This window comes from Olea europaea, chromosome 12, assembly GCF_002742605.1.
Source record: "Olea europaea var. sylvestris chromosome 12, O_europaea_v1, whole genome shotgun sequence".
Classification (NCBI taxonomy): Eukaryota; Viridiplantae; Streptophyta; class Magnoliopsida; order Lamiales; family Oleaceae; genus Olea; species Olea europaea.
In genome coordinates this window covers 28,479,511-28,497,278 of record NC_036248.1, presented here as the reverse complement: position 1 = coordinate 28,497,278, position 17,768 = coordinate 28,479,511, and positions in this window count along the sequence as shown.

Here is a 17,768-nt window from a genome sequence, read left to right as displayed (position 1 = left end):
AATAAATTTATTAAATATTAAATTATAATATAATATACATTAATTATTTCCATCCTATGCCAACTCACCCAACTACACCACCTTCCCTCCACCTCTTCACCGATGATGACCATTGGCTCCGGTGACCGCTCCTGCAGTCGCTCTAGCGACCGCTCCAATGATAATATAAAAATCTCTAAAAATTGAAAAAAAAAAAAAAAATTCTCTCTCTATACTCCATTGTAGAAAAACCTCCAAAAATTTATTGTTTTCGCTATGACTGTTTAATTTGTAATTGTATGTAACCAATTCACTAACATATGTTATTTGTGATTAGCTGTGATCAAATTTGTCTTTGATCTGACTAACTATGATAAAATATGTCTTCAATGTGATGATTTGTGATCAGGTCAATCTTAACTTTGACCAAGTCACAATCGGTCACAATCAACAAAAAATTGATTACAAACAGTCATAACAAACACATACTTGGACACATGGTGTCACTACAAAACTCTGGTTAAACAACAGAATTGATAAAAAAAAAAAAAAAAAAAAAAAAAAAAAACTATTCACCCTTCACCGTTGCAGTCAGATCAAAAAATTCACTTGGTTCATCCTAAAAAGTTCAAATCTATTTTTCCTTCACCATTCGGCATAATAAAAATGCCAAGATACACAACGATCTTCTTAACCCACCATTCATCATTACAACTAGTGCGCTCAATCCAAAATTTGACATTGTTAGAATTCCATTCTTATCTAGTAGTAGATTTTTTTGCTTCAAATCACGATGGTAAACACCGGTCTGAGGTACCAATGATCATGAAATCCACGATGCTAACGTCAAAACTCTGCAATGTTCGAGCCTGCCTTGCCCTGTCTCGAGCTTTTCAGCACCTTCAACTCCATGTTCTAGTTCGTCGAAAAAGCCCACTCCAAAGTCAGCATTCTTTTGACACCGCCACCACTTTCCATCAACACAAATCATTGGCGCTTCGTCTCACACTGTCGAGTTGTCGAATTCACCGTTAGCGACCTCATAATGCTTTCAAAGTAGGTAGTCGCCGGAGTCATTGAAGATGACTGCTAAGGTAGGCGATGGATGGGTGAGAAGAGACGAGAGAGGGAGAGAGAGTAGTGAGAAATTTTTTTTAGCAGTTTTGAAAGGAATGATGTGTGGGTAGGTATGCGGGTCGGGGTTTGGGTAAGGTGAATATTTAGATTATATTTAATTAATTTTTTATTAATTATAATAATTAAAAATTAATTACCACCTGATTTGTGAAATAAAATTTGATCCCCATGTTTTTTGAAAATTAATTTTAAACGTAGGTTTCCAGGTAATTTTTCCAACTAGTTTCCTATCTGTAATTAAAGAACGAAGCCCAATGGAAAAAATCACATTTACCCTCCAAGAAAAATAGAAATTCTGGAAATAAATGTACATGAATTTTATTCCCAAATTACTGTAAATTTTCCAAAATAACTGAACCCATATATCAAGTTGGTTAACATGAAAAAATTAAAATATTTGTATAAAACAATCCGGACTCCACAAAACTCGCACTTATTGAAGAATAAATTTTGAATTTACTTCAATCATGAAAGAACCACTATGGATCAAATGCGAGAAATCACAATTTCTTTATTCCAACTCCAATTGGATTATCAAATATCTTCAAGGTGCTACATGATATGATGATCATATGTTATTTGTTTGTAAAATTCTCTCAAATCCTATTCATAAAATTGTTTTAGGACACCATGATGGTAAAAAAATGCAAAGTGCGACACTTTTGAATTCTGATTCGTTGCCTTCGTTATGTTTTTTCTACTAAACAACAAATGTTAGTGTGAAACACATATCATGCTCTGACGCAATGCTGTGAAAATCTTGTAATTTATAACCTGAAATAGTTACAAGAAGTAAAAGAACATGATAGAAAAATTCAAGAGAAAGTGCACAAAGTATGTCTAGACAAGGCTGTGACCAAAAAGAGTTGCTATGAGTAGCGATGGCTCTTAGATTTTAGTTGGCAAATGTAACGTGATAGTCAAATATATAGCGACCCATTGTAAATGGATTTGTACCTTTTGACACAGAAAATCACAATTATATATTGTATAGCTTGGAGAATTTGCTGATTTTGGTAAAATTTCTGGTGTGAAATGCAAATTTATTTCTTTTATGATTGCAGATTGCAAGCTGTCTTGTATTAGTAAAGAGAAATATTTTGTATAAATCTTTCAGATGATGTACATACAGTCAGATTTTTTTGGACTCAAATTAGGGTTTTTTTTTTGTTGGGGGGTGGGTGGGGGGATATTGTTTCTTTTATTCCTTGCGCTTTTATTGAAAAAAAATACTGTTTTCTTTATTCCAATTGTTTTTATTGGAAAATATTGTTTCCTTTATTTCATGTGATTTTTTTTTTATCATATTTCCATCTTTATAGTATTTGTAGGGTTTTGCATGCACCCCCATAAATATTAAATTCTTTCTACAAGTTTTATATTTTTGAAATATATTACCTCCATCCGTTTTGTTCCAAACAAGTGGTATCAGAGCTATTGGTTGTGATTTGAGCGAGGTTTTTGTAATTGATAGCAACTATGAAGTATGAAATTTCGCTTTTGAATTACAATACAAGATTCTCGTTGTGACAAGTGAAAATGCGAGTTATACTCGCTCAAATGGATTTGGATGATGCGTTATTGGGATTTGACAAAATGCCCACAACTTGGACAGTGGTGGAAAAACAATAGAAGGATTGGAAGGCACTTTTCCAAATTCACTTCATCTCTCTAACAATATACTTCAGAACGTTTTGAAAAAGAAAACAGCAGCTGCATTATGGTTAAAGTTGAGCAATTATGTATGTCTAAAAGTCTGACAAGCAAATTGCATCTAAAGTAAATGTTGTATTCTTATTACATGTCAGAGGACAAATCTTTAGAAGATCATCTAGCTATATTCAAGGGATTGTCGCTGATTTGGAGACTTCAGAGGTAAAGTATGATGAAGAAAATTTGGCTTTAATTCTTTTGTATTAGCTGCCCGGTTCATTTACTTCGTTTAGAAACACGATCTTATATAGTCGTGATATTCTCACCCTTGAAAATGCATATGATGCCTTGTTTTCAAAAGAGAATATGAAGCATTTGGTTGGATTTGAGGTCAGAGATGGAGAATGCCTTTTTGTTCATGATGATCAGAGAAGGGGTAAATCAAGATCAAATTTCAATAATCGAATTTGTTATTATTGTAAGAAGAAATGACAAACTAAGAGGGATTGCAACAAATAGCAAAACAAAGGTGACTGCAAGTCATGGAGAAGTGATCAAATACTTTGAACGAGACCAATATAATTGAGAACTATTTGAGTGATGGAGATATTTTGATGATTTCTAACATGGAGTCCAAACCTGATAAGGAGTGGGTTTTGGATACAACTTGTACGTTTCATATGTATTCCAATCGGAATTCGTTTGAATATGAAATGGTGACGCAAGGTTATGTTGTTATGGGTAACAACGAACCTTGTCGGATAGTTGGTATTGGTAAAGTCAAATTGAAACTGATGGATGGAACAAGTAGAATACTTGATCACATTCAAATATTCCAGACTTGAAGAAGAATATTATTTCAGTGAGTACTCTTGATTCAAGATGGTATACATTCTCTGAAAGAGGTGGAGTCTTGAGGGTCTGCAAGGGTGTTCGTGTTGTATTGGAGGGACGGAAGAGGTTCCAGTTATACATCTTGCAAGGTCGGGCATAATTTGTGAAAAAAGTCAGCACATATTTAATACCGTGGTGGAGATTTAGATTGGTACTGTACCTTTGGAATTTGTTTGGGATTCATATTGAAAAATATTACTCAATCAAGTTTGGAGGATATAGGTAATTCCGCTTTACCACCATTATCTGCGATTTCATCATATTCAACTGCTAGATATAAATTCACTAAAGATAAGTATGTAGATGTTGATTCGGTTGCACATGTTTGTAGTGTTTTCTAAAGTGTTGAGACTAGACAGGGGCCTTCTATGAATGAATTAGGAGTTAATTCTGTGTGATTCGACACTGTTTGGTAATTCTAATTCTTTGTGAATTCTGGAAAATTCGGTATTTGGGTTCATGTTTCTATATTGGATATCGTGGATGATGAGGGGTATTTTTTATGTTAGAAAAAGTTTGTTTTTTGTTGAAGAGTTCATATATTTCGTTGTATAGAAATTTTGAAGTTTCGTTTGTATATCCGAATTTGTGTCAAGGTAGAAATTGTTAGATTCTTTTGACCCAAATTATGTTGATTTTTTTCTTTTTTTTTTTGAAAAAATATTGTTTCATTTATTCCACAAGCTTTTATTGAAAAAAAAAAACTATTTTCTTTATATTATGTATTTTTATTGGAAAAATATTGTTACCTTTATTTCACGTGATTTTTGTTTGTATTTCTATCTTTTTAGCATTTCTAGGGATCGGCATGCACTTCTATATATATTAGACTATTTTCACAAGTTTTGGATTATTAAAATATAAAATAATTGTACAGTTACAAATATTGCATTTGTCAATTAATTCTTTGCCTTTTATCTTGTTTTCTGTTTGCGATCATATACTTCATATCGTGTTATATATTTATTACCTCCATCTATTTTGTTTCCTAACACATGCATCAAATAAACAATAATAGTTTGATATGTAATCTTGAAGGAACCAGGAATTAAATATCCGCTAATGGTGTTTAATTTTTTCAAATATACGCTAAGATTAGCTCAAGATTGCATAAATTGCCAACCTGAATATCAAATGGAGCATAAGGAATTACCTTCTTCACCAATCCAGAAGTTACATCTAAATTGTTTCAAGAACCCAAACACACATCAGGAAGTTTTATCCATACTGAGATCTTAACAAAAACATACCTACCTAAACTAAAGGTGTCCATCGAAATGAAAAGAACTATCTAAATCGTGCTCATATCGCAACATTAAACCATATTATTGATTCGTTAAAACTTCTTTATAGTCATAATATTCAGACCAAACTAATTATTATTATGAAAAGATTAAATTCTTCAAGAGAATCTCTAAATATAAAACTATCTTTATTTAGAGAGTCAATATTTAAAAATAAATTTCGAGAAACTTTTATTTCAATTTTTTCAAATAGATATTGGGTTTGATTCTCCAAATTTGAAAAGCCAAATTCGTTATCTATTCTCAATTTATTATCATTGAATTAATACCTTACAAATTTCAATATTCTACTATTTAAATTAATTCAAATAGTTAATACGTGTCAATTAAAAACTGGTAAAATAAAGAGTCAAAATAGCAAGCAATTTTGAAGCGTATAAACATTTTACTCTCTAAATGTAAAAATAATCATTATATTATGTATAAGATGCTCTTTTTAAATAGAAAATCTCTTCAAAATGTTCTTATAACTTAAAAGATATATAGTTATAAAATTATTGTTTTGACTTAGTTATCCTTACAAAAGTAGTATAGAAGTAAATTATGCACTACATTAATAATTAATTAATGAAGCATGTCGAATTCAAGGTGTAGACATTGATAAAAAAAAATACAGACATAATTTTAAAAAATTGCTAAATGTATCTATGTAGTATTGAGAATGTCCAAAATCATCATAAAAGTAATTTTATGTTCTATCTAATATTTTTCTCTTTAAAACTCTAAAATTATATACAGATAATTATTATTATGTGGAGACGAGTTCCTTGAGACAGGACTTAAGAAAATTTCAACTTATTATAATATAGAGTTTATTCTTGTAACTTTCTCAAATTTGGATCATAATTTTTTATGAATATATAAATGTTATTATTGTGTAGAGTATCACTATAGATAGATCTTAATAAATTACCTATTTAACAAAACAAAATATTATGAGTAATCATCAATTAATTATATTTCATCGGCTATTTGAATTGATCTCATCACTCTATAGGACTCTGGTGAAGTCTCCAACTGGTGTTTTTCCTACTTCTTTCCTCTCAATTTCTTCCCTATTTATTAATTTGGGTCAACTTCAATTTCTTCAAATTATTGGCCATAGACCCATAGTAATAATAATTACACATTATACACAACACAAATTGATTTAGTCAAGAAAAACCTAAACTTGAAATGTCAAACGCGTCATTATTTATTAGACCATAGATTTTGTGAAAGGATGTAAGAAGTTGTATTCATCTCTTTAATGCAGAAGACTTGTAGCGATGAGTTATTGACAATAAAGACTTTATATCTTTTGGCACTCAGGGTACTCAGCGAAATGAGATTCCTTTTCAGGTCAAAAACATGTCGAACCTGATCAATTGTTCTAAATGTTCCATTCCGCAGCCTCAATCTGACTCCATCGATCGCAGCAATACGATAAGATTGGTTGTTTCTCATTACAACTCCACCTTGCAGAACAACCTCATATGTCTAAAATAAGTTCCTTTCGAAACACATATGGTACGAACATGCTGAATCAATAATCTACTCTTCGTCAGGCCCAGACTCCATATCAGATACCACAGTCAACATCACCTCTTCACTAGCTGAACAATTCTTAACTACATTGGTTTCGTCTGAATTCAAAGGTTACACCTCACGATTTGCAGCTAAATCACCTTTAGCCTGCAACATATCGCAATACTTCTGAATATGTCCCTTTCTTTTGCAGTAGTAATAGGTCATATTGCTAAATCTGACTCTTGATCTGCCTCTTCGTTGACCACCTTGAGTACAAGAGCTTCCTCATCGCTTGATGTAGCTCAACCAAATGCTTCATCTTCTCCTTTGAGTGCAATGTATCATAGACATCTTTTATAGTCAAAGTATTTTGACTATACAAGATAGTATTTCGATACGACGCATAAGACCCAGCAGCAAACATAACAGGATCAAGGCAATATCGTCTTCATCGTACTTAACTTCCAACGTTTCTAGATCTGCAACTATTTCCTTGAACACGACAACATGGTCTTCCAACGACTCTCCTTCCTCCATACGATGTGAATACAGCTTCTGCTTAAGAGCTAATTTACTTGTAAAACTCTTAGTCATACACAACTGCTCCAACCTCAAGCACAAAGCAGTAGCCATTTTCTCCTTCAAGACATCCTACAAAATGTTGTTGGATAGATGAAGATGAATCAATGATGTAGCCTTCCGATCTTTCCATTGTTTCTTCTCCGTTGTCCATCCAGCTGGCATCCTCTCAAAATCCAGCAGCGCATCTTCCAAATCCAACTTCGCCAGAACGGCCCTCATTTGTACTTGTCACAACGAGAACCTTATATTGCGATCTAATCGCAAAATATCATACTTCAACCCAGCCATCTCTAAAAAAAATCTCAACCAATCCACAGAAAAACCTAAACTTGAAATTTCAAACACGTCGTTATTTATTAGATCATTGATGTTGTAAAGGATGTAAGTATTCTCTTGAATGCAGAAGACTTGTAGCTATGAGTTATTAACAACAAAGACTTAGTGCATTGTTTAATTAATTTATTTAAAAATTTTAAACTCTTAGAGAATAATTTTTGTTGGGCGCGAAAGCTTCAATAACACACGTTCCAAACCGGATTGTAGAAAACGAAATTGTAATGACAATATTGAAATAAACAAGATTACACCACAAAACAAGGTTTAAATTGTAAAGAGGAACAAAACGATTAACGCAAAAAATCAACAATATGGAGAATACAAAGCAATCTAGCAATAGGCTTCTCTCTGTTACATTTAATAAAACTGAGAGATGAGCCTTGTATTTATAAGTCAGCCCTAGAAAAATCTTAAAAGACAAAAAAATATATTACAATTAGGAGACCCAATTTTAATAGGATTTTGTCTCCTTTTGTTGGATATAATTAGATTTCTTTTTCAAGTAAAAGTCAAACACACTTCTTCAAAAGACTCCTAACCAATTTCTAGGATTTCACTTGATCAAATTCTAAATCAACAATAATCCTAACTCATTTAAGTAACCAAACCTAACAATTTTTTAGTTGAATTTTACTTCCATACGCTTTATCATATGAGATTCAACGTATAATTTGTTTTATAAATAGATAATAACGAGAATTTGACACTTATTCTTTACCGGTTTGGAAGTGCATTGATTATTTTATCCAAAAATAGATAAAATTAGGTATTAAAATCAGCAGATTTCTCTATTTAAGTTTTGCTTTACCTCTGTTCTTCCAATGTAATTTTGGGAACAATTCTTAAGGTTACAATTGGATGAGATTAGAAGAATAAGCAAGGCTGCGAAATTAATTGGCAAAATGGTGCCAACTAATTTGGGACCAATAATAAAGATTACATTTCATAAATACCAAATCGTACGCTCGCAAGCTTTTCACTACCCATGAAATTGGTATCCAATTCCCAAGAACCCTACCCTCCTTTTTCCAAAAGATTTCTCTCCACTTCCTATTTATGTTATAGTTAATTATGTTCAAGTAAATTGTGTTTAGTATATTTTATTTTAGAACAATGATATATAGCACCAGTAGTGCTAGAGCATCAGTCTAGATAGAAACTCTTAATAGGTCTAATTAAAATGAAACATCAACCTTGTATTTATGTAAATCTATAATTTAATGTTATGTAGTTGCGATGCTTGGAATCAATTTCTCCTAAGGCAATGATTTCACAAAAAAGGAAGGCTATAGCACATATAATGAGAATACCATTCTCGAGAATGCTTTATAAGGCTACGCATCTTCTTGGTGGCAGCAACTTCAAATGATAATGGTTCAATCACGCAAGGACAAGATCCGGACTTCGGACAAGATGCAGCAATTGGTTTAAAAACAATTCCTTTCGTTAAATGACGAAAGAATTCTACTTGAGAATTATCAATAACTTACACAAGGTTCTTGTTACTTTCGAGAGGACACAAATTATTTTTACAAGATACGAACTCGTATACACCTGACTGAATTTGAAACATAGGTAATCCACTATTATCTAATGGATTTGAAGCCAATTTTCAGAAAATATGGTGGAATTGCAACCATGGTGGATGTTGACCTCCAAAAATGGCCAACGGGTGTCGTTAAAAGATAATGTACACGTGAACGTATTTTGTAGTTTATTTGTCGTAAATACGTATGTACGTAGAAGATGATGAACAGTAGACAAATTTTTATGTGTGTGTGTGTGTGTGTATTATGCTCCTCTTTCTTGGTTTTCTTTCTCTAGATTTCATCCCCCTAAATGATACAAGAATTGCTTATTTATAGTGATCATACCTACATGGTCACCGTTGTATTGAATCCACGTGACCTGATCTGTCGACCCTTAACGTCACATCAACTCTATTTTATATTAATTACATTGACAGACTTTTGACAAAAAGCCAACCACCCTACAAGCTTAAGCTAACATCCCTGACACTCATTAAATGAGCACGTCCCATCAGTCAACTCTGGAGATTCGTTTGCCAGACCCTCTTACGGTCGTCAAGAACTTCGGGTACTCAAGGAGTTCGGCAACAAAAGGTAAACCACCTTGAAAGGAAAGACATGACCACTTTAGCCTTGCCATGTGTATAAATGTAAGGCCTCCACATGGGCCACTCTGTATGATCAGCAACAGTGGACTTTATCTAGTACAATGCAGTTGGAATGATCATTCAACAACAGCTCCACTCAAATTTCTAAAGAGCCATTCCAAAAGGTAGCTGATCAAAGGAGGGGAAACAATGAGCAGAAGCCTAGTCCAGTACCTAATGACTTGTAGAAAAATGGAACAGCTTCTAATTCTCATGGTTGTGGCATCGGTCGAGGCGTGGGATAATCAATACAAACAACTTTGATACTACTTGAAACAAATCCAAGTGAGCAAAGACAATTAATTTGAGCAATTATTGTGCTGAAACTTTTTATAAACCTCTGGTAAAATGCTGCAAACCCATGGAAGCTTCGACGTAACTTCCTCTAGTTGGCGTTGGCCAGCTTCTAATTGCTTCAACTTTGCTGTCATCCATCTTTATTCCTTTAGCATTTACTGCGTAGCACAAAAAAAACAATGAATTGTAAGATACTCACATTTCTTCAAATTGGCATAAAGTTTCTCTTCATGCAGAGCATCTAAAACCTTTCTCAAGTGCAAAAATGCAATTCCTTTGATGAGCTGTAGATTAAAATGTCATAAAAATAGACTACTACAAATTTCCCAATGAACGGTTTTAGAACATGGTTTATCAAACGCATGAAGGCGCTTGAGGCATTTGATAAACCAAAATTAATAATTATGTCTAACTCATAATTCTAGTAAAAATAATTTAAAGTGATTTTAATTATGATCTCACTATTCTTAAAAAATAAGATGCTTAATACGCTAAAAATTTATTAAAGCTAAAATTCCCGTACTAATTACATCCAAAACCCAAAAAAGCACAAAATTTGAAATCTTGCAAGGGGCAGATTTGAGAAAGCGCCAGGGAAAATGATGATGACAGCCATAGATATGGTTTTAGATTCAAGAACTTCTTGAAACGCAGCATTGAAGATGCCATCAAATCCTACTCACATATCTGAATTAGGATTTTGCTATCATCGTCGGCACCGAGACGAGGAAGTTGAAGAAGAAGAATCGGCAAAAGGAGCTCAAAGACTACGCTCTATGAAGAACAAAATCCTTACCACTTTTAACTCTCATCGAGATACTCAAGCAAAAATGGTTATTTGAAGGATGGGATTCTTGCAAGGCTTCTCGAAGAGATGAAAATGGAAGGAAATGATTTAAACGATGTGGAGAAACATGTATTATCACGAATCACAAGCATAATGCCTATACTAGAAGAAGGTAATCTATGGCCTTATTTAGGATTTTTCTTAAACGTTTCAGATATGGCAAACCAAATGTTTGTTTATTTGCCTCAAGAACAAGGTAAGAAGATAGAGGAGTTGTAGGAATGTGATCAGCATTTCTTGAGAGTCCATATGCTGAAGTTGATCGACCTACGTATTGTTGAGCATTCTTGAAAATTTTCATTAGAATTCTCGTCTTTTTTCATTTACTACCTTTCAATCCATATGTCCAAGCAATGAAACTTTGTAGTTTGCTCATTTTTGAATATTTCCTTTTGCAATGGATCAAAATTGCCCGACTATTTCTCTCTTTCACACACAAATACCATTTGTTCTTCACTTCATCTATGTGGAAGAAATGTGCAGGCAACTTTGTTCATTTTCAACTTACATTGAGGCTGTAATGGACAATGAATCAACCGGGGACAGATTTGAGTATTTGTAAATACTCGAGGGAATAATCTTTTACTTTTCTAGACTATGGTTCACTTGTTTAGTTTGTTGGAATTTTGTATCGAAAATTGATTGTGACCAATTTTACATAAAGTGAAATTCTTAATTTGGTGAATGAGAAATTATGCCAAATATAAGCTACTCAATACTTGAAATTGTTGAAAAAATTGTATAGAATATTGTAAAATATTCTAGAAAGAGATGGATGAAAAGTTGTGTCGTTTCATATGAATCCAATAATTATGAATTCCAAGAGATGTGTCTCTTGATATGATTGTGCCTTTTGACAAACCTTTCTAACTACTACATATAGACCGTTTGGATTTTATCATTCAAGAAAGTCAATAGATAATCTCATATCATTTCATTCCATGCTTACACTTTAATTTGCATAGAACACTTGCATCAAATTCATGGTTATGATAAAAAGGGAACTCCATTCGAGTTCGTTGTTCTAAGCCATTTGATGTTCTCCTTTGGTTTGATATGATTATTGTATCTTGGAAGATAATTGTCAAAAAATTGTTAGCACCAATGTGAAACAAATTCATCTTAAGAACAAAGTGTCCAACACTTGCCTCAACCAATCGCATCACTTACATCCCATTTTTATTCTTTCTGATTTCTTTTTTCATATTTGATTTCAAAAAGTTATAAACATTCTTTTGGTTTTATGTAGATTTGAACTAAAGAATGGAAATGAATGGATCGGTCATTTTGTCTCCTCAATTCCATTTCGACAAGTTAAAAATATGTTTTGATTTCGTGAACATAAACAATATGTTTTTTGTGAATATAACATGTGCAATATCGATGTAATTTCTCCAACATAGTTTTGTGCATGTAAAGCCTCAGCAGATCACTTTGATGGTAAAATTGATTGCAAAAACAATTGTCCTTCACTTTCTTAGTTCATGATTGAGAAATCTACCAAAGATTTAGTAAGGAAAATGTTTTGGTTATTGATCCCAGATCTGATTTTCACCTAAATAATCCTATATTTCGAGCAACTCGATCAACCGAAAATCATCTATCAAATGACAAAAATCAAAGCACCACAACAGTAAATAAATTTAGAAATTAAAGAACTCCAAGACCACGAAAATTGATCACCTAGTTCAACTAAAATCGGCCTAATCTGGGAAGCGTAGAAGTAAAAGCCTCTCACTATGTGCAAGAACCTCCTAAGAGAGAGTTTAAGTTTAAAGTACAACAATCTGATCACCGGCTCAATCAATACATCATCGACCTATGAAAGATCTCACAATAATAACACCTAATCGACCCAAGACTACAATCAAAAGTATAGCAAAGTTCTTGTACAGTTTACACCGGCCCAAAAACCTTCCTTTACACAAACACCATGCACAAGCCACACTATAGCCTGATTTCATAGCAGACCATAAGCCACAAATCAAGGCTAAGATCTAATTTACATCTAAATGGAAAAGAATTACAGATTTAGAATATGAGAGGTAAGATTTTCAGTGAGAGAGAATAATTGCCAGAGGGTTAGAGAGAGAACCAAGTGAATGAAAAATGAATATGTCTAACCATCTACTGGACCAACCCAAGGTCAAACAAATTTCATTTAAGCTTTTAACCGTTGGCTCAAGTTCAATGGTCCATATCAAGCTTAACAAACACAGATTCAGGTGATAGTAAATTAGCCAACAGATGTGTGCCAAGTGGACAGCCAGTTAAAAAATCTTTTTCAACTTAAGAAACCGAGTTTAGAAAACACAATTTTACAATCTTTACCTTGTTTTCTCAAACCCCTCACTTTCTCTAGTTGCTACATTGCACGTGATAGTATTTTACCCTATATCATCGCCCTGGTACTTGCAAAAGAATTACCCATTATCTATATGTAGAATTGATAAATAAACTTTAAACTTAATAATTGGAAGCATTTTAGTTTCCATATCAAATGAACATTTATCATCATGAATTTTCTCAAGATTAACATCACCTGAAGCAGTCTTATCTTTTAGAAAATGATACTTCACCTTGTCATATGTTTACCTCTCATGACGGACAAGATTCATAACAAGCAACAATGCAATTTGGCTAACTATAAGAGTAATAAGAGTATCATGCAGAAAATTCAAATCACACAAAATGATTTTCAAATAAATGCATTCTTTCACAGTTTTCAAATTTATACAGTTATTCCCCAATGTAAAAATAATAATAATAATAATAATAAATAAAAAAATAAAATAAAGGGAAGGTAATCATGGATTTCCTATGATCTTTGTCAGCCACAAAGTCAACATCCACAGATCCTTTAATGATCAACCTAGCAAACCTCTTCAATTTACATACGAAGTCTTTCTTCACCTCAAAGCCTAAGGGTTGACTCATATGGGTGTTTTCCTCCAATTCTCAATGTAGGAAAGCAGTTTTAACATCTAATGATTCAAGTTCCCAAATGACTTGAACAACTAATGCTAAAATCAATCTAATTATTGTTTTATATTGAATAATAAAGGAAAATATCTCAATACGGTCAATCCCTTCTTTTAGTTTGTAAATCCACTTACATTGTAAAGTTCTTCGACATTAGGCAAATTAACCAAACTCCAAGTCTTATTTTCAATTAAGGATTGCATTTCTTCCTTCATTGCCATTCTCCAATTAACAAATTTAGGCCCATTCATAGCTTCTTGGAAAGAATCAGATTCTGAATGTTCAAGGCCTTCACTTGAAACTAAGGCAAAATTAGTCAAGTTCTTAGACTCGTACCTTGAATTTGGTTTAATTTGCCTTCTTTCTCTATCCCTAACCAATTGGTAATCTTTGATACGATTCCTTTCAATTATCGGGGTGTTAGTTTCCGTTTTAATTTCTCCATGAGGTACATCAACCTCATCAATCATAGGTTCATTCTCATCAGATTGAGTGAAATGATATTTTGTCAACTTTACCTCATTCTGTAATTCCTTGTTAGATTCAATTTCCTCATAATCATCATGTTTAGATTTTAGGCAAGGCATCTTAGATTCATTAAACACAATGTACTTACTGTTAATGATCTTAATACCAAGTTTTCCTAAAACCTACAGCCTATAACCTTTGACTTCCTTAGAATAGCCTAACATAACATATTTAGTTGCCTTAGGCTACAAATTGCCCCCAGTTTGGTGAGCATATGCTAAACACTCTAATATGTGTTAAATTCATAGGCTTTCCAGTAAGTAGTTCTTGAGGAGTCTTAAACTTAATAGAACCAGATGGAGATCTATTCATCAAACATGTAGCCGTGCATAATGTCTCATCCCAAAATCCCTTAGCAAAGCCTGAACTGACAAGCATGCACCTAACCTTATTCATCAAAGTCCTATTCATTCTTTCCGCAACCCAATTTTGTGAGGTGTGTACTTAACAGTCATTTGTCTCATGATTTCCTTTTGCTGACAAAAGTTATCAAATTCCGCATTACAAAACTTTAGACCATTATTAGTTCTCAAAATTTTTTACTTCTTATCCAATTGATTTTCCAACAATTTTAAGCCAAGTCCAAAATCTAGAAAAAAATCTCAAATTTAAATTTTAAAGGGTAAACCCATACTTTTCTAGAGTAATAATCTACTAAGGACAAAAAGTGAGTATGTCTACCAAAGATGGGCTGCTCTTCAGGCTCCCACAAATCTGCATGGACATAATCCAAAGATCTCTTCTTTGTATGTGAACCCATCTCATAACTCACCCTATGAGACTTTCCCAACAAAAAAGTCTCACAAAAGTTTAAAGGTTCAATAAGACTTTTACCAAGTAACTTTTGGTCACTCAAATATTTCAAACATTTATTTCCTAAATGCCCCATTCTTTAGTGCCACAATTAAGATTTATCATCAGTAACACTAAGGAGATTAGCTTCTTGTGAAATAATAGCATTGCCCTTCAGGTAGTACAACCCATTTTTCTTAGGTCTTTTCATTCCAACTAGAGAACCTCTCATAACTTTTAGGGTATTATTTTCAGATTTAAAGACATGTACTTTATCTTCAAGGATTTCCAAAGACATAAGATTAAGAACGTACCTTACATTTCTTAATTGCCTAACCATACCATCATACATCTTTGATGGCTATGTCCCCAATACCACTAACAGTCTGAAAATTATTATCACCCATATAAACCTTATTGGGTTCAACTTCCCTACAGTTATAGAACCATGACGTGAAGGAACTCATGTGAAATGTAGAGCCTGAATCTAAAATCCAGTCTTGATTAATGTCCTCACAAGACACAGTCATAACACGCAAGCTGTCCAATTCATAACCAATAGCAGCATTGTTCAATTCCATATTGTTTTGATATTTTACTTCATTTTCCACTCAAAAAAAACCCCTCTTAAAGTGCCCTAGCTTCCTATAGCCAAAGCACTTATTAATTTTATCTTTGAATTTAGACCTCCTATTTGATTTTCCTTTTTCTTTCCTTACCTGAAAGTCATTCTCTCCTTTTTCGCTTCTCCCCCTTACAAACATACTCTCTTCCACAGAGGCTCTATTGTCATTCTTAATCTCTAACTCACTTGATCTCAAAGCATCTATTACAATTGCTTGTGATAATTTGTCCATCGAGTATTTTACTACATTTCTAACATCCTTGTAAGAGTCAGGCAAAGAATTCAATAAACTGCAACCAAATCTACATCATCAGATTTCTTATCGTTATATGCAAGACTCTTCACTATTATACTAAAATCACTTAAATTCAATTTTAAGTCTATTTCCAGGTCCATCCTAAAATTAAATAATTTCTCCAAAAGGTGGATCCTATTTAGCAATATCTTAGCTAGGAATAAAGCATCAAGTGCAGTCCATAAATCCCTAGCTTTCTTAGCTTCATCAACTTGTCTAACAATATAATCAGACAAATGCAAAATTATAGAACTATATGAAATCTCATTCATTTCCTCAATTTCAGTAGGTATACTTTTAAATCAACCGAAAATGCTTCAGGATCATCAAGGGCTTTAGCAACCCTTTGTTGGACTAAAATAGCCCTCATTTTCTGCTGCCATATGGAGTTATCCCTCTTTCCATCGAATTTTGACAATTCTACCCCGAACCCATAATGGATTCAGTGAAAAGGTAACGTGAACTTGAGGCCATTTGGTAATCTTATTTGCAGATACCCGAAAAATAAGTAGAAAATGTTTTTGAAAAATAATTATTTTTTTTTCCAAATCAGTCAAGAAACAATTTTAGAATCAAACAATAATGAATGACAGATTTTTGTGAATTGTGCGTGCAACAGGTTTGTATGAAAATCGGGAGTAACTAGTAATTCATCACTTAAAAATTATGCAATCCAGGCATGTGCAACACTTAGCAATAACGTGTAATTCATCATGTAGCAGTTATGCAGTCCAGATTACAACATACATCAATATAACATGCAGCAACCGATACCAATTTGCTTTAAAAAATAAGAAACTAGCATGAAACTTTAAATTGAATTCAAAAAATTTAAACGATCTCACCAAAACTGTTGAATAATAGTTTAATACTTCTAAATCCAATTCCTTATCAAGAAGCTAAGAGTTCAGCAAGTCTACCTCCAATTTAGTGGAACCAATACAGTAATACAACCTGAAACACTGATCAATATCAGTAGGCTTTTGACCAATTCGATAACACTGCATATACTTTCGAGGTATGTAAAATCCCCTAATTTTCCAGCTATAGATTTCAGATTTCCAAAAAATCAAATTTTACCAGAGATGTTTTATTTAAAAAAATTTTCTAAAAAAGAATAATACTCAAGAACCCCATTACAGGCTCTGTTACCAGTTTTGTTGGGATTATTGGTCCTAGATCATATTTCCACCCAAATAATCCTATATTTCCAACAATTCAATCAATCGAAAATCATCTATCAAATGACGAAAATTACAGCACCACAACAGTAAATAAAATTGGAAATTAAAGAACTCCAAGAACACGAAAATTGGTCACCCGGTTCAGCTAAAACCGGCGTAATCTGGGGGCTAAGAAGTAAGAGTCTGTCACTATGTGCAAAAACCTCGCAAGAGAGAGTTTAAGTTTTGAGTACAACAATCCGATCACCGACTCAATCAATAGATCATTGATCTATAAAAGATCTCACAATAATAACACCTGATCGACCCAAGACTGTAACAAAAATTGTAGCAAAGTTCTTGTACAGTTTACACTGACCCAAAAAAGGCCAAAAACCTTCATGTACACGAACACCATTCACAAGCCACCCTACAGCCTGATTTCACAGCAGAACATAAGCCACAAATCAAGGCCAAGATCTAATTTACGGCCAAATGGAAAAGAATTACACATGTAGAAGATGAGAGGTGAGATTTTCAATGAGCAAGATTAATCGCCAGAGGGTCACAGAAAAAACCAAGTGAATGAAAAATGAATCTTTCTAACCGTCTACCGGGCCAGCCAAAGGGTCAAACAAATTTCATCCAAGCCTTAACCGTTGGATCAGG